Source organism: Carassius gibelio, chromosome A18, assembly GCF_023724105.1.
Source record: "Carassius gibelio isolate Cgi1373 ecotype wild population from Czech Republic chromosome A18, carGib1.2-hapl.c, whole genome shotgun sequence".
NCBI lineage: Eukaryota > Metazoa > Chordata > Actinopteri > Cypriniformes > Cyprinidae > Carassius > Carassius gibelio.
The window spans coordinates 22,021,937-22,047,057 of NC_068388.1; the positions used below are offsets into that span (position 1 = coordinate 22,021,937).

Genomic DNA, 25,121 nt, shown 5'->3' on the forward strand with positions numbered 1-25,121 from the left:
TCCTCCAGCATTCTGCAACATTTTCAGATTATATGGACAGTTTGTGTTTATCTTATTTTTTTTAACAGCATGATAAGCAAATTAACAAACAGTATTATCGGTCGCATGTGTAATAACTGCTGTCCGGGGGATGCATTTTATTTCCAGTCTTCAAGTACTTTTTCAGAAGTTAGCTCTGTGGCTAGTAAGTTGTTACGCTGTTCATTTTTGTTTGTAGAAACAACATTGTATCGCTACTCATGTTTGACAGCTCTGGCGTGACGAGACGCGTAAAAACAATGTATTATAAACGTCCCACGTTCGGTTGTTGGCGGCATAAAAGTTTGTGAGCCAAGATTTTTTCAGTGATACAGTGTTGAAAGGGACGTTTCCCCACATGTTCCCTCAACCACAAAAAAATAATAATACACATATACTGGTGAATCCTACAACATTATTAATGAATACGAAAACTGTTTAGAATATCGCCAAAATGTTTCTGTGCATTAAAAAATGTTCAGTGCAGTGTATCTTCCAGTTGGGCTACAGAGTTGAGAGAATGAGCTACTAGAGTCGGCTGTTTCAAAACCTAGTAAGCTGCCTAGATCACTGAAAGAGACATTGTCGGTTAAAAACAAGAAAGTGGCTGTCAATCTCAGCTAAATCGCATATTTCTGAGGGAGGGGCTTCATAATAACAGGAAATAAATCGAGGCGTTTGTCTAAAAAGGGAAAAATAGGTGTGAAATAAAGGTAAATTGTGTGAAAAATAATGTGTTTAAAAACAAAAACAAAGCATGAACACATGTTCGATTGCAGCTCATAAACACAAATCAAGCCTAGAAAAAAAACAGTAATCTTCACCTTTAAAAAAAAGTGTGATATGACTAAAAATAATAATAATAATAATAATTATTATTATTATTATTATTATTATTATTAATAAATACTAACAATCTGTAATTTTTATATTTCATTCGATAATAATAATTACTGAAAAATCTTACTAATATTATTATTTCTAATACAAATATAATAACAAAAATAATAATAATAATAATAATAATAATAATAATAATAATATGAAATATGAATTTATTTTACATTATTTTACATTGTCTGTCTGTCTTTTTTTATGATTATTTAACCATCAAACTTTTATTTTGACGGACAACTGCAGGTAACCCTTACAGCTTCCCTTTTGTTGACAAGTGTTTCTCACTACAATTATGGGTGCATGTTGCGTTCCTACCATAGACTGTATTAAACACATGGACGTAGTGGCGATGACTGGTTGCTGAAGCCACAATTACAATTTTAGTCACTTCCTTGGTGGCTGCACGAGAGAGAGCGGGAGGTTGCCGCTTGGTTCCCTCATTCACATTAAAGTACACAAACTCCGAGGAGATGCAGAGATGGAGTGCTGGACAGCTCTGAGATGAAGTCGAGCATAAGCATAACTGAACACAGTACCACACTTCACTATGAAACACGGTCGCTGTGATTTTGCCAAGTAAGACATGTTCCTGGATCAACATCTTTTGATGACCCTAGATCAACATTAATGTCCAAAAATATAGAATTAACCTAATTCCTACCCCTAAACCTAACCCTACCCATAATTCATTCCTAAAATCAGTGTGAAATAATAGCTGATTAACAAGAGTGTAGAAGCACCTAACCCTGATTGTAAGCCTAAAACAGATATATCCTGAAAAGATATATACCTATTCTTATTGGTTGATTAAGAATGTTGTTCCGGGATCAAGGATGTTGATTCAGGAACATGTTGTACTTGGTGAAATCACGCTCACTATGAAACAAGCAGCACATATTTATTTAAACCGCACTCTTTGCAATTTGATAAATCACACTAAACCATTTTTTCAGGATTTTGATGAATGCAGCCCTAACATAAAAAACAGGAAACTAAACAAAAAATGCATTCATCAAACCACCTCCAGGGCTCTTGAAGATACATTTACAAATAGAAACCAACTGACCACATTCCAAGAGTTACTGTAGATCCAGATCCACGCATGTACACATACACACACACACCTGGGCACATTTGCCAAGACTGAAATGTGCGAAGGATTGGGTTTCTCTCATGCAAATTAAAGAAGAACTACACACAATCCCAGCAGCCACCTGCCTTTGTCCATAACCTGCAGAGCTCTCCTGCAAGACTGTGTGTGTGCTTGTGTGTGTGTGTGTGTGTGCTGAGGGAGTTCCCATGCATGCTGTCACTGCAGATCTGTCATGTAGACTGTGTGGGAGAGGCATGTGGTACATGTCATATATACAGGTCTGAACAGGACGCCCTGACACCAGTTGCACAAGAGACATTCACAGACACACACACACACACACACACACACAAACCAGTGTTTATGCAAATTATAAAATGAAATTGTGACTGCGATGTTTTTGTAAATTCTGTATTTATGGCTGAAGAATTTTGTCAAAATACTGTGATTACTTATTATTATTACAAAATAAAAAAGTAAACAAAATTAGTATATATATATATATATATATATATATATATATATATATATATATATATATATATATAAAATTAGTATATATATATATATATATATATATATATATATATATATATATATATATATATATATATATATATATATATATATATATTTTTTTTTTTATTAAGGTTTGCTTTGTGAAATTACATTTAAGATATGAATATATTTTTAATTTAAGATACACATATACAATTATTAAATTGTCACCATATTTAAAACAATATCATAATTATAAAATTTTACTTCGGAACACAGCGCATTTACTTATTTAATTAAATCACAGCCTTTGCAAAGTCATATCACAATTTTGTTTTTCATTTTGATTAATTATGCAGGCCTAAAAGCTTGTACTTTATAAATTAATTTTAATTCAATCCCAAACTCTAATATTCAGTCATAAATCGTTGGGACATACTGCACATGCACACAAACATTTCACAGACGTGAAGCGTCTCCGTGAAGGGTAACGGGGTCCCACACATATTTCCTTTCCAGAGGCATTCAAGCAATTGACCTCAAAAACAAAAGACACATTATCAGTCCCTCTGCCACCCCCTCACTAGCACACCTCTGCCCCTCCATCGCACTCTCCGTCTCTTCAACGGGAAACTTTTTTTTTTCCACTTGCTGCCGTTCACAAACACCCTCTCCTTCCTCTATAAAGTTATTTGCGCCCTTTCTTCCTCTCAGTCTCAAATAACAGACTCTTTCCTTTCTCTTTCTCTTGAGCAGTGTAATTTCTGCGCCACAGCGTCACCAAACTAATATGCAAAAATAGTTTAATTTTCTGAAAAACATATGAGTGGTGTTTACCTGTGCAAAGCTCCGTGCCATGACGCTGGGCGCGTTAAAGAGAGATCACCCAAAAATGAAAATCTGCTGGTAATTTACCATCCAAGATGTAGGTGACAGACTAATATTTTGGCATCATAAGACCTATATCTATATCATCAGGATTCATGGGTATTCATTTTGTTTATGCTTTTTTGGCTCTCAAAGTGATGGTAGCCATTGACTTGCATTTTATGAATCAACAAGGACCACGCTTTTAGCTAAAAATCTTCTTTACCATTTTACAAAAAAAAATAAAGGTCAGCTACACGTTAGTGACTCTGGACCACAAAACCAGTCTTAAGTCGCTGGGGTATGTTTTTAGCTATAGACAAAAATAAAAATTAAAAAACTTGTATGGGTCAAAATTATAGATTTTTCTTTTATGCCAAGAATCATTAGGATATTAAGTAAAGATCATGTTCCATGAATATACTTATTTGGAAATGACCTATTATATATATATATATTAAAACTTAATTTTTGATTAGTAATATACATTGCTAAGAACTTTATTAGCACTTTAGCATTTAGATTTATTGCACCCTTATATTCCAGATTTTAAAATAGTTATATCTCAGCCAAATATTGTCAGATCCTAACAAACCATACATCAATGGAAATAATATTTATTAATCTTTCAGAATGTGTATAAATCTCAATTTCCAAAAATATACACTTAAAACTTAAGGTTTTGTAGTCCAGGGTCACATTAAATGGCCTGAGGGTGAATATATCAACAGCTAAATTTAAATTTTTTGGGTGATCTATCCCTTTAAATCAGTTTACTCCATTAACAATTACTATTTTAGCATTCACAGTCACACAACAGACAATAACATACTGTTCATTACAAACACATGCTGCCATTGTGTCTTCTGGCCCTTTAAATGCTCAAGCGCTTTAAAATTGGGTGAATTCTGATTGGCTGTTGTCGTTAATCATTCACCAACTGGTAAAAATAACAATAAAAGTGAAAAGTGATTCCAGTGACTTTGTCTCTCTGTTGCGTTATAGATATCCTGTAGTTGTGATTTCAACTTCCCTTTTTTTATAGAATTAAAATGATTATAAAAACTATATAGCTATAGTTATCATTCTTGGTGTGAACTGGCATTAACCAGATTGTTGCTATGCGGTCGCAAAGGTACTTTGAGTGTTTTTCACATGTTTTTGTTTTGTTTTGTTTTGCTGTTAAGAGTGGTCTGAGTGGCTTTTATGCAATGCTGTGTAGTTACCAAGGTGTTCTGAGCTATTTTTAAACATTGTTGTGATGTTACTTTAGATGTTAATGGTTTTTACTCCTTGTACATTTGCTAAGGTGTTCAGGGTGTTTATTTATTTATTGTTGTGTGGTTGCTAAGGTGTTCTGGCCAGTTGTATAGTACTGTATTTATGTTTGCAGCACAAATGGTACAGGGCAAGTTATGCATTAGTATTTTTTGTTTTTGTTTTTTATAGTTACATTTATTGGTAAAATCGATAACCCTTCCCCAAATTCAGTCAGTTTTTATAATTTTTAGTCTACGCACCTGTAAAATAAGTGTACTACAATCGAGAAAAAAATAATAATTACAAAATGTACCTTTAAATTGACATTTGGGAGGAGTTACCACACACACAACCTGCTGGACACCAATTAGTCATTAACTAAAAAACACACAGTGTTCATCACTCATTAACTCCAGGAAATTTTCTCATGATAATGGATCGCAAAAGCCTTTGTGCTCATCTTCTAGCGTGGACAGGTCAGGTTGACTACCTCAACTACAAGCATTAGCATTAGAGGCTGACCAATATGTTTTGTAATGGCTGGTGCCAATGACAGTGATGATTATACATATAGTCCCTTGTTAAAAAAAAGTCCTTAAAATGAGTTTATTTACACTAAGTGCAAATAGCCCGCCTTGTTGGTAGAGGCTATTTGCACTAACTCATCCCACCAACGTGTGATTGAGCAAATCAACATTACAGCAGACAATCAACAGTGTATAGTTCCAGTGGCGCAGATGATGGTAACACGTGTGCCGTACTCATTTTGATGCGATCGACCCAGGTTTAAATATGCCTTTTGGAGAATTGTTTTGCCCTTTTCAAATTTCAAATCACATCAGAAAAGCATTTATTTTCAATGAAATTAAATAAAATAATAAAAAAGTTGAAAATAAAGTATCGGGTAGGGTTAGGGTAGGTTTAGGGAGGGCTTTATTGTCCCAATAAGGTGGCATCCATGTCATAATTTGAATTAAAATGAAATTTTGCACAAGCTATGATTGCATACTTAATGTACTACAATAATGAGGTGCAGATTATTGCCACTATTTCCAATAAGCAGTAGCCTATAAATATTATTAGTATTTTAACAGTTTAAATATAATCTATGGCTATTTGCACTTAGTGTAAATAGCATATCACTAAAAAATGCTGCTGTTTGCACTTAGTGTAAATAGCATCTATCGCTAAAAAAATGCTATTTACCCTTAGTGTAAATAGAATCTATTGCTATTTACACAAAGTGCAAATAGCCACTGCCTACTTTAAAACGAGAACTTATTATGGAAATAATTTACTTTAAAAGATCAAACTTCAATCCACTAAAATATTTAATAAATCTTGCAATAGGTCAGTTGTAATTTCATGGGGTCTTTATTTCTTGTTCATAAAACATTAAAAAGATCCCCTCAAAAGAAAGTGCTCTCCAAAATGAGAATGTCCCTCCCAACCTTGCAAAAATGAATTATAGTAAAAGTGTAGTAACCACAGTACTTTGCCATATTGGTTACCAGTTGTAAGAACAGAGTTTTACTATGAATACCATGGTTAAATTATGGGTAGTGTAGCAAAACTAGATGGTTAATTTGTGGTCACCGTGGTTTAACTATAACCATGTTTTCTTTTCTTTTTTTGGTTGTATTTGTAGCTTCTTCTGAAAAATCAACTATTACCACTTGCCACTTTGATCCCATTTGCACAGTCCAGAACAAATCGGAAAGAGACTGATCTGAGAAAACAAGAGCTCGAAATGGGAGTTTGTCCCTCATAAATGGCATTTGAATTGAGAACATGAAACTGACGTCAGCCTGAGAAACATTCCAAAGATTAAAGTTTGTGTTTGAAAGAAGCAAAATTAATGTCTGAGATGATTGATTGTTGGGGGAGGGGGGGCACATGTTTGATGCTGAAGCACATGTTTGAAGCTGGCAAAAGAGAGGACCACCAACATACAAAGCCCAGACTACATACTGTAGTTCACCCAAAAATGAAAATGTGCTGGCACCCTCGGGCCATTCAAGATGTAGGTGACTTTTTCTTCGAGAAGATTTTTAGCTGAAACCATGGTCTTTGGTGATTCAGAAAATGCAACTTGTGCAAGAAACATTACATTATTTACAACATTATTACCTGGAATCCAGAGCCTCATGCAAACGGTCCAAAGTGATATATGTTCCGTGAATGAATCATTCTTTTGAAAGAGTTCTTTTTGGTGAATGAGTGCAGACTGAACCCTCTGAAACAGTTTGATGCTTAAACAGCACAGATCTACAAGTTGCTAAATCAAAACTCACTTTCGAGCATCTGACAGTCACTCCAAAATGAGCCAAATTAATGGCGTGTATGATCCTATGATGCTGGTTCCTGCCAGCTCACCCAGTGCTCCAGTTCCTCCAACAGTCGCTGAACCGAGAAAACAATTCTGACTCAGAGCAAAGACAGTGAGCCGATGATATGAGCATACGTGAACGAACTAGTGAACTGAACCACTGACACGAACTGTCAGAAAGACATTTGGTTTCTTGCACAGACTGATCATTTCGCTTCATAAGACCTCCACATTTCGTCAGCAGCCATCTGTATTAATTTTGTGTTCCTTAATGTGTTTTTTTTTTTCATTCTCAAAAACACGCAGCCACTTTTACGAACCATCAAAAAACACCTTTTCAGTTAAATATCTTTACTTTTCTGCTCAAGAAAATAAGCCACCTACATATTTAGGGCTGAACGATATGGACAAAATTTCATATCTCAATTTTCATGCCAGATATCTCGATATCGATACGATATGACTACGTGTTCTTTTGCTAAGCACGACCTGCACAAGACTTCACTCTGGTTTACATCATCTTTTCTGAATCCAAAATACTTCCAAATTATGGAAGATGATTTATGTTTTGGCACCAAGTCAGATTCTGCACTGCCACCGGCCGTATTATCTCCCGCACTCATTTCTTTGTTTCTAATTTATCCGCTGTCTCTGTACAGTTCAACAGCCACTTACTTTTAAGTATTTCGGGAGAAGTGGATGAATTCACGTGTTGTAAACATAGAGGTTGTAAATCCAACAGATCCGATTCTCTGAATTGCGTCTGCGGCACAAACTAACACGGTGGTGCCCATCGCGCAAACAGCTCAACTAACGCGATCGTTATAAAGGTGTTTAAACAACAATATACTTCCACTTGCATGTATTTGACAATCGGAATATCAGATATTTCATGCCATAACTAACACATTTGTGAATATTCTGAATAAAAAAGGAAAAATTATATAAAAGCAGATCATTATTCATTCAGCGCTGTTGCTGCTGTGGTGTGTCACGTGACAAGCAATGACGCGTCACCATGGAAACGCCGCCCCCCCCTCTCACAATATAGTTCCTACGTCCCTAGTGTGTGCACGCTGGCTTTAGCGGTGCAGTCCAGGGCACTCGTAAAACTGATGTTTGTTGTGACTGCCAGAGTTGTATGCAGGGCGAGCGCGGAGAGGGGAAATCTATATCGTCTATATCATTTCTATTTCAGCTTTTTTCGATATTAATATCTTGAAAATTCATATCTAGATATAGATATGATAACTATATATCGTTCAGCCCTATATTGGACGGCCTGAGAAATTTCATTTTTGGGTGAACGATCCCCAAATTTGTACCAAGAAATGAGCTAAATTTGACAGAACCTCCCCAAAAGTCATTTGTTTGCAAATAAAGCAGATTGTAAACATTTTAAGATGTCATTGCTACAGAGTCATTTGGTAAACTGTTCTCTCTACATGAGTGAATATGGACGTTAACAGAAACAAACTAACTGGATTCTGAATAAAACCCTAATGCTAACACTCTTACCCATGTAGTTTTGAAATCTAGAAGCAAGTCTCCAACAGACACGCACACACAACTTACACTGTTGCATATTTTTAGCATGCTGAGGTATATTTATAGCCCCAAATGCTCAAAGGAGAGCAGGAGAAAAGTAATAGGAAAATATCTAGGCCCTCTCCTAAGACACACACACACACACCTCTCGCCCTCTTATACTTGCGTAAACACATAAATCTCTCACACACATGCACACAGAGGCGTACTGTAGGCAATACAGGGTCAATACTGAGACCGAAGTGTGTGACAGGAGTTAAACGTTAACAACACACAAACAGACACACACACACACACAGTAAAGGCTTTATGACATTGGCCCCGGCTTAACAAACTACATTTGAGTGCGGCGCCAGTGGAAATGTGGGGAGGGGTGAAAGAAGAGAGAGAGATGAAGAATTAAAGGGTCTGATGGCCGTCTGTGTCCCAGGCTGTCCACTTAGACTCTCTGGCAGACCAAATTGTTTGTTTCCAAAACAACAAGCTCTTTGACTTTTGCAAGCTGCAACTTAACTTCATCAATGTTGCTGGCAGATTTAATTGAGCTGAGAAAATGGTGCGAGATGAGAGCTGTTCTCCAGTCGGATGACACATTTTTTGAATTTGTATAATATTGTCGATCTGAAATTATATTTGCAGCACAATATGACGCATTTACAAGTGAAATCTAATGTTAAATTAAATTAAATAAAATGTATGCATTCAGCAGACGCTTTTATCCAAAGCGACTTACAGTGCATGCAGGCTATAAATTTGTACCTATTATGTATTCCCGGGGAATCGAACCCCCAACCTTGCGCTTGCTTGCTAAAGCAACGCTCTACCAGTTGAGCTACAGGAACACTAATGTTAATGTTAAGCAACAACAACAACAAAAAATGTAGGACGGGACTTGATTTTAACCATCAGGAACTGATTCGATCATGAAAATGTTATAAAAATTTGCGGTCTTTTGCAAATAATAATAATAAAAAATGTTTTAAATAAAAATATGTCCTGAAATATACATATATGTATGAACATGTATAACTGAACATTTTAATAAGAGGTACAGCAGGCTAATCAACTAGCAGTATGCTAGTATGCTGAGCAGTTAACTTACAAATCGTAGAAAAAAAGAAAATTGTGACAACATATAATTAACGTAATTTGTCATATATAATAGTAAATAACTTTGGTTATATACTATTATATGCAAATGGCATACATGTAATCAGGGACTTTAGTAGTTTTTGAGGCCAACTCGATTCAACAAGGCTATAAATTAGGGCTGCACGATATTGGGGAAAAAATGACATTGCGATATTTAATTTTTCTGCGATATACATTACGATATTTTTTCTTACAAACAAAAATCTCATTGTAAATGATTTAAACATCGACACCATCATGTCAATTGATTAATATGCGCGTGGGAGAGAGAGCAAGACGGCGCTCCTGTTGTTTGAAGACGGCTCTCTCTCTCTCTCTCTCTGTCTCGGTCTCTCTGTCTCTCTCTGTCTCTGTCTCTGTCTCTGTCTCTCTCGCGCGCGCGCTCTCTCTGCCCTGTTTAACTTGCATGTGGTTTTCACTCCTGTCAATGATAAACTTTCACTCTATGATGGTTAAGCTGTGCAATTAATCCACGAATCACATTCGTCAATCACGAATCACGCAAATCACGAGCAGCTGGCCCGTACAGTTAATGAATAACGGATCAACTACGACAGCCTACATCGCACATCCTGCGATGTGACTATCGTGGATTCGTACATCACGATATCGATGCTTTAACGACACATCGTGCAGCCCTACTATAAACTTTTTTGCCATAAATATGCTAATAAATAGTGTACAGTAAGACCAGGTGTATGTATTATGAGTACACAGAAAAAAAATCTAGCACAAATTGCAAGAATATTTCAAGTAATTACAAAGAAACAGCAAGTAATAGAGTGATCTAAATGTGAACATTTGAAAAAGTAAGTTTTTTACAAAACATTCTCCAAAAATCTGTTCTAGTTACAATTTTGAAAAATTCTTAATGGTCATGTCTGATCTCATCTCAACTTTAAATGAAAATAAATAAATAAAAATTAACACTGCAAATAAATAGACAGATAACCATCAAATGTTTTCATGCATTAACAAGGCTGTCGAAAACCAAACAAAATGATGACGTTCTGGTAAATGTCTTACAAACTTCTGGCAACTACTTTCCGTAAACCGTTTTGCTTCCCACAAATAAACCACACTTCGCCAGAGCTGTTACCCACACACTTCTTATAATCAGTGCAAATCAGACATAGGCTAGTCAGTTACTGTAACGAATGTGTATGTACACATACATAGTCAACTCTCTCCTATTTGTCAAGGAGTTCAAAGGGTCACCCGCACTGTACTTTTAATCCCACTCCATCACCTGATGCTCACACCACTGAGCGCTATAAAGGCCAGTTATACACACTCCAGCTGTCAGCCATGCTGAAAGCCCTAATCATTCACCTGCTACCGGCATTTAAAAGCACATAAGTGTGTCCAAGTCACAAGTGAGTAATCACTGCCACCAGTCAGGTCTTTTCACTACTGTACACTCAGCCCAGAATTGGTAATCTGATATTAAATTAGAAAAACAAATATGAAAAATGAAATTTTGTAAAGTTCAGATCAAAGTATTTCAGTCTATGATTTGGAGTAAAGAATTGTGGTGGGGAAATTTGCTGTTATGTAAGGTATATAAGGTATAGTTGACCCAAAATTGAAAATCCTGTCATCATTTGCTCACTCTCATGTCTTTCCTAATCTGTATGACTTTCTTTCTTCTATTAAAACACCAAAATAAATGCTATTATTTACTGCACACTGGTTGGTATAGTCAGCTGGTTGACACTGATGACAAGAATATTAGCTTAAGATTAATATTTATTTGTGGACACGTTAATATTTAGTTTTTAGATATTTAAACTAGATATGTGCAAAAACATACTTTCAAAAGCTCCGTATTTTTCCTGTAATATTTCCCTCAAAGGCAAAACAACGTCAAAAGCAAGGCATAAAAAAATAATAAAATATAAAATAAAACTGTGTCAGTCATAGTTGTAGAAGTCGCATTCAAACAAGTTTCATCTTGATTTGTTCCAAAAGAATGATCCATTAAAAAAAGGATATACCTACTTCAAAATTTGTCTAGTTTCTTATAGTTATGTTACAGCTTCAGAAGGCTTGAAATATAACACGCAAAGAAACATGTTTGAAACTCTTATGGTATTTTTGCAACATGAGGCTATTCAAAAAATGAAATTTAAAATGTATCTTTTTGTACTATACATAAGGAATAAATGGAAGCAACTGGAAACAATTAAAATAGATAACTGGAACAAAATGAATGAGTCAATTATGACCTACTTTATTTTCTTAAAAAAAAAAAAAAAAAACTTTCACTTAAACTTTACGCATCACTCAGGATTGAGCATTCTAATGGCACCACGGCATAAAATATTGCCCCACACCCAGATTACAACTGATGACTCAGCATTCAACAGAACAGCTACTCATCAGAACGGGAGAAAGACAGAGAGGCATGATTGTTAGAAGACGGGATTGTGTCTTGTTTCAACATGAAACTTGCCGAGCCGAAACCCAATTTCCAACACGTCAGCTGAAACCAACTGAGTCAAACATGCTTTCATTCCACGTCTGACAAACACGGCCATTCTCTCACACACAAACGGTGACTAACACGTTCTCACTTTTCTTTCATTTCTTCCCTTCCTCTGCAGCGGGGACTACTTCACACCATCTGAACACCCGCCCCCCGACACACACACACACACACACACACTCCCCATCACTCTCTATTTCTGTCTCTGTATGTGTTCCGCTCATTTCCTAATGAAGTGTGTGAAGAGGGAGCCATTAAACATGTTCTAAACCATGTTCAAACCCATTATTCATGCTGCATGTAAGATTGCATTTGACATTTGACTGAGCATCAGTTATGTTTGACAGCTCTATAAATGATACACAAAGGGCTTGCCTAGGCGAGCGTTACAATTACTATTGCTCATACTCAGGGTTTGATGTTCGACAAATGCTGAACTCTAAGTATTAAACTTCGTAATCAGTCTTTTGAGAAGAAAGATTGGACTTAGAAAGAAAGAAAGAAATTGGCATAGCATGTTAAAAACTAAAATACCATAGAGACTTGAGGGTGGGACTAAGGTTAATTTAAGTTTGTTTTGTATTTTAATATTAAACTTAGTGTAAAAATCAGTTCAGTTTCAGTTAGATTTAACAATGGAATGTTAGTTTCAGATTAGTCTTTATTTCATGTGAATAAAAAGGCAAAGGTAAAATTAAATAGAATAAAATGTGTGAGTGAATGAAGGAATGAATGAATCACAAGTTTGGTGAACCTTTGACGGTTCCAAATTTTCATGTTGCGATAATTGCTAATGTGTTTAGTGTACGCGATAAGAAACGAAAGGAAAATGTTCAGCATTATCTAAAATAAGAACGATATTTGCACTTTGGATTGGCAAAGGAACTTTTATATCCAATCTGTTGCCATTTATTATAGTGCAAAATCCAATTTCCCAACAAAACAGCCATTGGAAATGCTTTAGAGCCCAAAGGGGAAAAGATTTTACATATTTCAGTGATTTGACAGGAGGGTTGAATTTTCGCCCAATCCAGGAAGGCTGAAGGCGGGACAAAGTCTTGCTTGGCTGTGTGATTTGCAGGCAGTTTGCAGCCTGTCAGGCACTAATCGAGGGCAGCTTACAGGACTGAGTGCTTGGATTAAACAGTCTATCATCATCTGCAGGTAGGATGTGTTATGTCATGCAGAGACAGATCAGATGTGAAAATGATGAAATTAAAATATTTGATGAATAATAGTCTTTAGTTTCACATACTGGCTGCTTAGATAAGGAGGTATTATAGGTCAGTAGGTCACAGAAATCTCTTTCCTGCTGAATCATGTTGGAACATTACAGATTGAAACACTTTTGTGCACGTAGGCATTAAAATTAATGTTGAATAACAAGCAGATGAGTAAATATGGATAATAATGGAGCCGAACACACCCAGTGGGGCATTTTAGTAAAAAAGAGATAGATTGTAAAATCCTGTTTTCATCACAATCGAGGGTTTACCTAGAAACGTCCCACTGTCAGTGTCTGTATCTAGTCATTTTCTGTCTCTGACCAGCTGTGTGCCTTCCATCTTCAGTCAGTCCATTGTTCCTCTGCTGCAACAGGTGTGGAAGATTTTTATTGGTGGGATTTTGCTCAATCAAGTATGATCAAGATGAATCTAGTCATATATATACATACGTGTTTTATTCCATTAGAATCATATAGCCTTTGTGTGAAAGGAATGTGCCTATGTCTGCAAAAAAAACATCCGGACCACCACTTTTCTTTACCATAGCAAGTCTCAGGAAACATCTGGAAAAACATGCAATGGGTCTCTTCTCTTTACCATAGCGTCTCCCTAGGGAGGGATCAAAATTGCAAGCCTAAGGAAAAGTTTGACTATTTGGAAACGCCCTGTATGGGGTATAAAATGAGATGCAACCTAGCATTTCGAGAGAACTTCTTGCAACAAGCTCTCGACTTTGTTTTGCTTAAAATAAAGTCTTTTCTTCTGAGAGAAAAATCCCTGACTGAGTTTGATCCTTGGGAGAACCGGCAAAATACACCACAGATTTGGCACCCCAGATGGGACTGGAAAGGAGCAGAGTGGACGACTGCTCTTGAGCTGACTGATGAGCAACACACACACAGTGGTGGCCACCATAGAATAAGGTAAGCATTTTGTCTTATATAATTAGTGTGTGTTGTTGACTGGTCAGCTCTGAGTGGTAAGGACACTTAAAATCTGCTCTTCCAAATTTAGAAAAATAATATGATATCTAAATTGAAAGAGGGGTTTTACTCCAGAAGAAATAACTGCATGCACATATTTCGGTTATTAATGGGAAGGCCTTGAAAGGCAACCTCGATTTAAGACAAATATGGTGTAGGCAGAAAGACATGGCATGCTGTGGTCTGTGTTTATTGGATAGCTGTGCCAGGTAGGACAGTGATAAACGGATAAGCAGATTAGTTAAGGAATCGCGAGGAAAAGTCCCACGGATACCGCTTTGAGAATGTATAAGTGAAATTCTCGAAGGACTGAAATAGGTGGGCCCTTAAGGAGCTCTAGGTGAGCTGTGTTTTGTTGTGTGGATGTCTCTGTGTCCGGACAAATGAATGGGTGAACAAATAAATTCTGTGTTGGGTGGGTAAAATTTGCGCACCATTCTTGGACCGTCACTTCAGGGTGGCTGGGTGGAGTTGGACGCAACTAGTATCCACTTGAGAGGGATGAATGTATTATGAGCCTTGATAATAAAAGGACAATTAATGACTGATTATCCCTTAAATGAAGGGAAAAAGTATGCAAGAATAAGCACTCTGGCTCAATAGAGTGCAGAAAGGGTGAATGGGTTTAGGAAAATAGCATCAATAAAGTTTGAACCAAGATCTATAATAGATTTTTGCATTTAGGATGTCTGGGGCAAAGGGGAGAAAATTTTCTGAGCCCAGTGTAGTGGGAGTGAGAACAAAGGAGGACGTTTCCACAGTAAAATTGTATTACATGGGCGGAGCAAGAGGTGCTCTCCCCTCCTGGACCATCACTTGGGAGTGATCAAGTTACAGAGACGGGGGTGGCTGGTGTTGAGAAAGGAACGCAGGAGCCCTAAAACAATAAAGTCAACTGTATTGTTGTTTTAGAGAAAAATAAATACAAATGTTCCAAGAAATGGACTAATATAGAGAGGGCAGATATGGTGGAATATAGATATAATGATAAATTAATTAAAATAAGATATGCATTTATTATTGAACAACTTTTATTAATAGATGAATTTAAAAGATGCACGTGCTTAAAACTTTTTTAATACGTGAAGACATCTAAAATTTGTTTCTTGTTATCCCTGGGACAGTATGAAAGTTAATCCATTACAGAGTTTCAGAGATTGGGCTTGTGTAAATGTAAAAAATAAAAGAAATAACTTGTGCAATGTGGAATGAAAGCAAGATTGGGTGACCAAGTTAATAGACATTTGGATTCAAAAGCTATAGGCATTTTACAATAGGAAGGGAACTAGTTGCTTAGAGAATTAAATTTAATTATTTTATTTACAACAATAGGAATTATTTTATGTTGGTTAGGAAACATTAACTCACAAATACTAGATTATTCTAAATCATGTGTGCAAATATAGAAGAAAAATTATGATTGAAGTCTTTATTTTACCATATGCATGTCATGCTGTTATAAAAAAAGGTTTATTTTATTTTATTGCAGTATACTTAGATAATAAAGGTAGCTGATTTCTGCATTTTGCAAAGAAGAAAAAATGCTTGCTATTTTCCTGCAATGAAGAACTTGCTTTACTAACAAAGAATAAGAGAACTGCTGTTTTCAACCAGATGATTTAGTTTTTATTAAGGGACCACTGAAAGAAGTGAAAATTAGAAAAAGAGCTGACTGCTCAGACACAATTTGGTCAGAAGTTACATAGGTACATTTGATTAATGCAGTCTCTGAGTGTTAAACTTTCAGATGATTTCTGGAACAGTGCCTTGACAAAGGAAAGCAATGAAATGGAGTCTGTCGAGGAATGGCAAAGCAGCAAACACAACTGCAGAGAGAAGAAGAGGGAGGGGCTGATGGATGTTCCCCTCCCCTCTTGAAAGAGAAGAACACACTTCAGCAAGGAGAAGACTGAATCAAAGCAGGAAAAGGTGAATCTTTCACTTGAGACTTTTCCTGAGGGTGAAAAGAACATTATGAAATGCAAAACTCTGGCAGAAAGAAACCAGAAGCCAGACTGAGAAGAAGCAGAGAAACAACGGAGACCGTACACCACAACATCAAATCTTTGAGTGCCATCACAGACTGACGACCCAGTACAACAGCCCAGACTGATGATCTAACCAGAAGGACTTCCATGCCTTCTGTGCACAGGTGCTGCATATTCAATGAACACTATAGAGACTGCTTCAAATGTTAATTATTTTATTTGATTATTTTATTTACTATGTTTTAATCTTGATTATTCACTGGTCTCACAGCATTTCTTTAAATTCTGTGTTTTAACTAACTCTCTCAATCTGCTTTTCAATAGGTTCCAGTCCAGCCTCATGTCTTAAAGAAAAATAATAACTTTGACAGACAGAAGTGAGTACTTGACTCACCAATCAGATAAACATGGAGCTGGATTTGGCATAGTAAGACTGTTTATTAAACAACTAGGGGGAAATGCACAACTAAATACTTGACAACAATTCTGAGCACTTTGGGAAAGAAGAGAATAAATAAATAAATAAAAAAGGGTATCTTGATGAAAAATAGAAAAATATTTATTGTTGAGAAAATAGAAATATTGGTCACTCCATTTTGTTTTAAGGTAATTTTCTAAGGTAAAACTGAATAAAATAATAATGAATAAAAGATTATTCCAAAATCATGAAATCACATATACTGTCATCACTGGGGATAACAAGATGGAAATGTTGATGGCCATGGATCCAAGATATGCAGAGATCTCCAATCCTCTTCTCAGAGTCGCTCATGAGCAATAACAAAAAAGTATTTGACTAAACTTTAAATTAGACAAACACATGACATTTGAGAAATGATAATTGGCTCTCTCAAATGCTCAATGCCTAGGCCTAATATTCTAAACAAATTCATCTATGATATTTTGAAAAAAAGGAAAGAAAGAAAGAAAAGTAAAGTTTTTGGCAAAAAAAAAAAAAAAAAAAAACAAGTCAAGGAGGGAGTGAGAGTATGTGAAAAAGTATGAATGATGGTGTTGTATGGCATGAAAGAGAGTGTCTGACGAGACACTGAGGCAATTCAATCAATTTGCCCAAACAGCTGTATACAAATATGAATGTGGGCCCACAGGGCAAACTTATGCCCAGTAAAATAATGACCATGGATGAATTTGGTTAAGTTTCCTGGTCAGTACCTAGGTCTTTGTTGTGGCAGAAAGAAAAACAGTGCCACACCTGCGCAGCGTATAACACGGGAAGGCAGAGCAAAGCAAGCTTGCTCTGTCCACCCCACATCTAACTTCCTTTTCAGCATATCATGAAGGAGCTGATTGTGTCAAAAGGATGAAATATTATCTTTCTGACTGTTAAAATAAATGCAGTGGGTTGAGTGTTTTCCAGGGCAAAAGGCCTATGCTACTGAGCAACATAGGCCTAGATAAATTATCCATTAATATAGTGGAACTCAGTTTACAAAACAAAGAAATAACTGAATTAGCAAATTGCTGAGAATTAAAATTAAAAGGATTAAAAAATAGTAAAGACAGCACTAGAATTGTGAAAACTCAAAAAGGGGCCAAGACAGCCCTCAACCCACATTACATTTCCACAGGTCACACCAAGAAGGACGACTAGCAGATGAACAAATAAGCATGCTTGATAACACTAACAAAAAATTCTTAAGTTTTCCACTTACAGATGACAGCAGTTCCAGTAAGGCCAAGGAATGCTTCGCCCCATCAAAGAGAACCAGTGAGGGTGCAGAAATGATCTCGAGAGCCTTGCATGAATCAGAAAAACGGTTACAGAGTGACACCTGAGTTCACATCTCTAACCTTAAAATACCCCAACCAGCTTCAACAACTCCACACAGCATGAAGTGAGGGATGAAGGGCGTGCTAGTAACGACCCACCCTTGCCAACGAGGGAAAGACCATTGCAACGACTCGCAAAGAGTCTCCCTGGTGAAGATGGAATGAGAGAATGATGGGACTGCTACTGAGATCAAAATACTTGGGTGCAGATATGAGCCTACAAATAGAAAAGAAAAAGTGGAAAGAGAATTTTAGGTAATGGTAGATGAAGAATTTGAAGGTTATGAGAAGGGAAATATGGATGTAGGAAGATTTGAAGGGAAAATAGAGCAATTTGATGCAACAAATAGAATGAAAGGAGCAAAATAGAAAAGCTCAAGATTTGTGAATTGAAGAAGGAAAAGTATGTGTTATGTTTGGGGAAAATGCTGTATTTATAGAAGGGAGCATTTAATGAAGAACTGATCAAATTGAAAAGGCTAAGAATGATAGATAAAGAAAATGTTGGAAAAGATAATAAAATGTAAGACTGGTTTGATTTACAGTTGGGAGCATGTGGAGCATAGTTTATAATTAAATAGGGAGAGTTTTTAGGAATGGCATTAATGACAGGATATTTACTATTTTACTGTATACTTCCTATATTGAGGTCACTAGTCAAAGCCACAGTTAAGCAAATTAAATTCAAAGATATCAAAATAATGGGAAATTTATACATAAGGTATCTAAGCTGAAGATCAACTCTTATAATCTTGTGATATTCAATGTATGATGTGTATGTATTTTTATGCCTTTTATACAAAACTGTGATAACCAGGCAAATGCTGAATCAATTGCACATTCATGTTTTTAACAATGTCTGCTATTAAAGAGGGGTTAGGGAGACTGGATCTTTTACTCACTCCATGTCAAATTAGGAGAGAGATGTTTGGTCCAGTAATCCCTCAGAGTGGAATTTCATAATCTAGTCACTAGGGATAATACAATGTGACTTATTTAGTCACTAGGTAGTGTAACTAATATGACTGGATTATGGAGTAGCACTCTGGATAAGAATAATCAAATGTGAGACTTATTAAGTCTCAAAGGGGAGAATATGTGGAAGATTTTTATTGGTGGGATTTTGCTCAATCAAGTATGATCAAGATGAATCTAGTCATATATATACATACGTGTTTTATTCCATTAGAATCATATAGCCTTTGTGTGAAAGGAATGTGCCTATGTCTGCAAAAAAAACATCCGGACCACCACTTTTCTTTACCATAGCAAGTCTCAGGAAACATCTGGAAAAACATGCAATGGGTCTCTTCTCTTTACCATAGCGTCTCCCTAGGGAGGGATCAAAATTGCAAGCCTAAGGAAAAGTTTGACTATTTGGAAACGCCCTGTATGGGGTATAAAATGAGATGCAACCTAGCATTTCGAGAGAACTTCTTGCAACAAGCTCTCGACTTTGTTTTGCTTAAAATAAAGTCTTTTCTTCTGAGAGAAAAATCCCTGACTGAGTTTGATCCTTGGGAGAACCGGCAAAATACACCACACAGGCCGCTTGTTTTTCAGTCGCCTGTTGTCGTGGGAGTGAGCGCAGTGCAGTTTGGAGTAGTACAAAAGGTTACAAGAGTGCAACCTTCATATGAGTAAGACAGCAGCTACAGGGACACGGCAAGACTGCAGATGAAAGAGTGTGTGACTATCAGAAAATGTCGAAATTACCCAGACTGGAACCCTTTTCCCCCATCCTCCAGGAGAAGCTTGGTGCAGTTTGGAAATGCTGAGACTTTAGGATGCCAACTGCAGGCTGCATGCATCAAGAAATCACTCAATCACACTGATCTCATTTTCTTCAGAATATTTCTCTGTCCGGAGCCTCGCTGATGTGTCACCGAATGCCATCTGAAAAATCTGCATGATTTTTGCTGAAATGGCATTGAAGATATAGATGGTTTTTTGGCCAATGAATTCCTGTTACTTTTCCAATCATTCATGGTAAAGGATTTAAAAAAATATATATATGGGAAGAAAAGTGTCACAGTCTTTAGAACCACATTTCTGAATGTGGATAGTTGCACGTTAAAATGGTAATTTTCTTGAAACGGTTTTCCTTATTATTTTTGAAGTAAAGGAGCTTGATGGTCCATAGACATCCTCTCAAAAGTCTCTTGCCAATCCAAAAGAACTAAGATCTTTTCACATCACAACCATGAAGTCTCACACAGAAAAAATCTATACTTTATCAACACCCAGTCAAATTAAAGAAATAGTTCACACAAAAAATTAGCTAAAAAATGAACTCATCCCAAGACCATCCAAGTTTCTTCATCAAAACATATTTGGAGAAATTTAGCACTATATATCATTTGCTCACCAATATTGTATCAGAAGTGAATGGGTGCCGTCAGAATAAGAGTCAAAACATCACAGTAATCCGCAAATAATCCACACAACACCATTTCATCAATTAACATCATGTGAAGAGAAAAGCTATATGTTTTTAAGAAGCAAATCCATCAAGGCACTAACTTTAAACTGTCGCTTCTGTCTAAAATACCACTTCATAATCCATAATAATACTTCCTGCACTGAAAAAAGTCCATCCACTGTCCTCTCACATCAAAAATCCACCGATTGAGCTGTGACTAATCTGGGCATATTTCTCTGCTGATTCAAATGACAGGACTTCTCACTGGAGGACTCCTATTTTAGGATAACATTTCTTAATGATGGATTTGTTTATTATAAACATGCAGCCTTTTGCGTTACAAGACGTTAATTGACAGTGGTGTGGATTATTGTGATGTTTTTTTATCAGCTGTTAGAACTTTAATTCTGTCGGCACCCATTCACTCCAGAAGATCTATTGGTGAGCAAGTGATATAGTGCTAAATTTCTTTAAATCTTTTCCAATTAAGAAACAGACTTTTCTACATCTTGAATGGCCAGAGAGTGAGCAAATTTTCATTTTCAGGCAAACTATTCCTTTTAAGTATTAGAGAGGAAGAAAGACAGATACTGTAAATCTACTCCAGAAAACGGTACTTGCAATACATTTACCAAACACAAAGAGTCACATCTGCATTTGCATACTTGTGTAAAGGATAATTCTGACTTTTGAGGAGACTCAGGAGTGTGTACTGAACATCCGAGACACCCTGCTGAACAACTCTGATAAATAACAATCAACAGCAACTCACGACAAATTATAATCGCTTTCAAACTTCTTTTGCGGCGTCAGGTGATTACTTTTCTCAAAAGCCAATTTGCTAATTATCTGTAATTACCGAAAGCTTCTCTTCCAGTTTCTCAGAATCAGTTGGATACATGCGCCTCATGCCAGGATATCTGCAAATGCAAACTAATCGTAATCATGTTGTAATAAACATGATTGGCACTTACAAAACAAAAAAAAACAAAAAAAAGAGGAAGATGTAATAGACACTTCAGAGATTAATTTGTATAATTTAGGAAATGTTCTTTGGTGCACTGTAGATGACTTGTTCTATGTGCAGTGCATTGTGGGACTTCGCACAGGTGAAAGCCAAAAAATCAGCCTGTTGGGGGTTTAGGCGGGTTGCTGTGGCAACTACGCACGACGTGAGTCTTGGCAAATAAAAGCAGCGTGAGAGGAGAGTGAAGAACGCGAGGCCTAAAGCGGCCTGGATGATGATGACACAACAACAAACAGAGAGACAGAGAACGGACGCCGTCAGGGGGAAATTATCTCGCAGCCGGGCTCGTTCGAAAACACTGCCCATGCCAAGAAACAATGCCCCAACAAAGTGAAAGAATACTGTTTATTTAAGAGGAAGGGAGGACAGACTGCAGAGGTCTGAACAAGGGAAATAAGGAAGGAGGAGTGAAGCAATCAAAGACAAAGAAGCCAATATAAACACCCTAACAGATGCAGCCTGAGAAACTGTTAAAGGAAAAGTAAACATATAATTATTTCATATGCACCTCTTTTATGGCATAGAGTATAGAGTTGCAATATACAGTTGTGGCCGTTTCGTATTAAATAGCTGCATGAAGATTCTTGAAGTACCCCTCCTTTGCCTGACGCTAATCTGCTGTGATTGGTCCGACTGGTCTCATTTCAATTTCATCATGCCTGTAATGTCTGATAAAGCAGCCAGTGTTGCTTTGTGCACAACGTTACCAGGGAAAACACTAATTTTGTGCTCCAAATGTGGCAGCTACTGGCTATAACAATGAATTTTCATTGTCATTCAGACCAAAGCGAAAAGAGCAACAAGAGCAACAAGTGGGCGGGCGGTATGCTAATGTTTCATGCTGACGTCGATATGAAACGTCTTGCGATTCGTTTCAATGATTCAGAGTCGACTCTTTTCTTTTAATGCAAATTCTCATTCATAAATTCCAGTGAATCACTGTAATCTTTTTGACTAATTCATTGAAAAAGAACTGACAGAAAATACTGCTTCTGTCACAAATCTGACATCCCTATGACCGGCAAACAATTTAAGCACACACATTTTAGCATTATTTAGCCAAATAGCGTAAATTGCTAACGAAAGTTATCACGTGCATTGTAATGTTCAAAGCAGATGTGACAACAAATGTCAGTAGACCAGGAAGATTTTAAAACGGTGTGGTTCATTCAAAAATTCATACGACTTTACCTTCATGCTGTGAAAATGCAAACAGACGACGGAAGACAATGAGCACGGAGCTGAAAAGCTACATAAGGCTGTGTAAAGTGTGTCATTTTGTGATTTCCTTTTACTAAAGCAAACCGTCCCTGGCCAGCCACTGTTGCTGCATTGGCCTGGTAAGCATCCATTTAGAAAAATACAAAGGTTACGAGGGAAACAATAATGATTGGTTTGGGTGTATATAGTATGATCACATCGTGGAACAGAGTTTCTTGGAGCACATACCATGTGACCCCCAAGAGAACCGAAAATCAGAGAGAGAGAGAGAGAGAGAGAGAGAGAGAGAGAGAGGGTGGGCAGTACATACAGTACAGTATAAACAGACTGTCATGGCCACAGAAGAGCAGCGTGCAGTCCCTCTGTGAGCTCTGCAGTCTCTTTCTCTGTTTCATTCTCTCTCTGTAAAGACAGGGAAGAGCTCGGCTCACTTTGCACAGGGGTCAAGGGTTGCATCTTTTGGGTTGTATCACTCTGGGCCATCAGCCAACTAGAGCAAGGAAAAAAAAGAGCAAATTGCAGCCGCAGTAACAACAGACAGTGTAATGGTGAGAGTGAGACAGAGACGTGGATGTACAGTCTCTATTCTCTAGATCTAGTGTTCAGCATGAAAGTGAGACATGCAAGTGAAAACTAGATTTGGGCATTTTCTGAAGAAAGTGTGAGTGGTGTTTGTCTGCGGGAGGTCAAAACAACCATCTGCCAAGTCTCTGATATTCTGGTCTGTAGATGTGCTTTAATGCTTAGAAGTTTGTTTCAATCACACACAAAAAAAAATAGAAGAAGGGAGAAGAAGGATAAAGGAAGAAGAAGAAGAAAAAAGAAAGAAAAAGAAAAAATAACATATCTCTCTTTGTGTTCATGATTGTGTTATGGATCTGGCAAACATTTATACTATTTTTAACAAATGATTAACATTAATTATTCTGTAACTACCAAGTACATGTGTTTACCAGTATACATATTTTAATCATTTCTTATATATATATATATATATATATATATATATATATATATATATATATATATATATATATATATATATATATATATATATATATATTAGGGCCGGGACTTTAACGCGTTAATTGAGATTAATTAATTACAAAAAAAAATAACGCGTTAACTAAGATTAATTAATTACTATTTCTAAATTGTTTCTAAATATGCTATTGCTACACTTCATGGCAAAAATTGCACTGGTCTGCTAGACTTGGTTGAACAAAAATAAACAATATTTTGTTGCTTAAGCTTATGTATTCAGTCATTATTCAATGGTATACTATAAATCCATGTGAAAAAAAATTACTTCTCACTGTTCTCAGGTCAAATATTTCTATGCAATAAAAATGTGATTAATTTCGATTAATTAATTACAAAGCCTCTAATTAATTAGATTAATTTTTTTAATCGAGTCCCGGCCCTAATATATATATATATATATATATATATATATATATATATATATATATATATATATATATATATATATATATATATATATATATATATATATATATATAAAATAAACACACACACACACACACACACACAAGCTAAAATGTATATTTTTACAAATATCATATGCATTGTTAATTCATAAATATAATTATGTTTTTTGAACATTTTACAACATAAAAGGTCAAATGATCTATTTTAATAGAAAGGAGTGGTCCTCTCTATGAAATAATTTCCTGTTTTATGCTCTTTTTTTTCCTGCACCATTTCTGCACATTAGTTGTACCACATCATTTCTCCTGGGCAAACATTTGTTTTTGTTTTTTTCAAATATTTATAATAATTTAACAAGTCTTTTTTATTCATTAAGTTATCAGACAGTTTATGCCTTGAAAATAAATAAATAAATCAGTCATTAATAATATGTTTATCATAAAAGGTGTGTGTTCAAGGCACTAAGATACTTTTTTAAAATATAATTTTTAATGTCTTTTTGAAATAAATTAATAGATCCGAAGGAGAAAAAAATAAAAAGAGTGTCATGTCAGTGATTACAACAAATTTGACATTTGAAAGGGCTGAATTGTCAAATGAAGATTAATCTTTTACCATGTTTTTTGTTAAAGTACTACCCTATTTTTGCATGGCACACACTATTCAATTTAAGTAGGCTATCTTTTAAACATGTCTTTAGGAAATAACATTACTTGTGTGCATTTTGAGACAAAATAATTGCACTTGCATATCTTAAGATCAGTCTGTGCAAGTTTCTTTCAGTTAAAACAGCCCAGACATGCATCTTAGTCTGGGACCAGGCTTAAGCCTCGTCTGTGAAACTGGGGGGATGACTTTTAA

The 25,121-nt window shown here is 36.1% G+C and overlaps 1 protein-coding gene and 1 long non-coding RNA gene across 5 annotated transcripts in view; one reads left to right on the forward strand and one right to left on the reverse strand.

Moving 5' to 3' along the window:
• LOC127933820 (B-cell CLL/lymphoma 9-like protein) overlaps positions 1-25,121 on the reverse strand; it is a 56,911-nt gene that overhangs the window by 18,207 nt on the left and 13,583 nt on the right. The gene's annotated exons all lie outside the window — the stretch shown is intronic.
• Positions 2,665-20,149, forward strand: LOC127933822 (uncharacterized). Its single transcript, XR_008147575.1, has 2 exons — positions 2,665-13,749; positions 19,686-20,149. It is a non-coding gene; the product is annotated as an uncharacterized LOC127933822 (long non-coding RNA).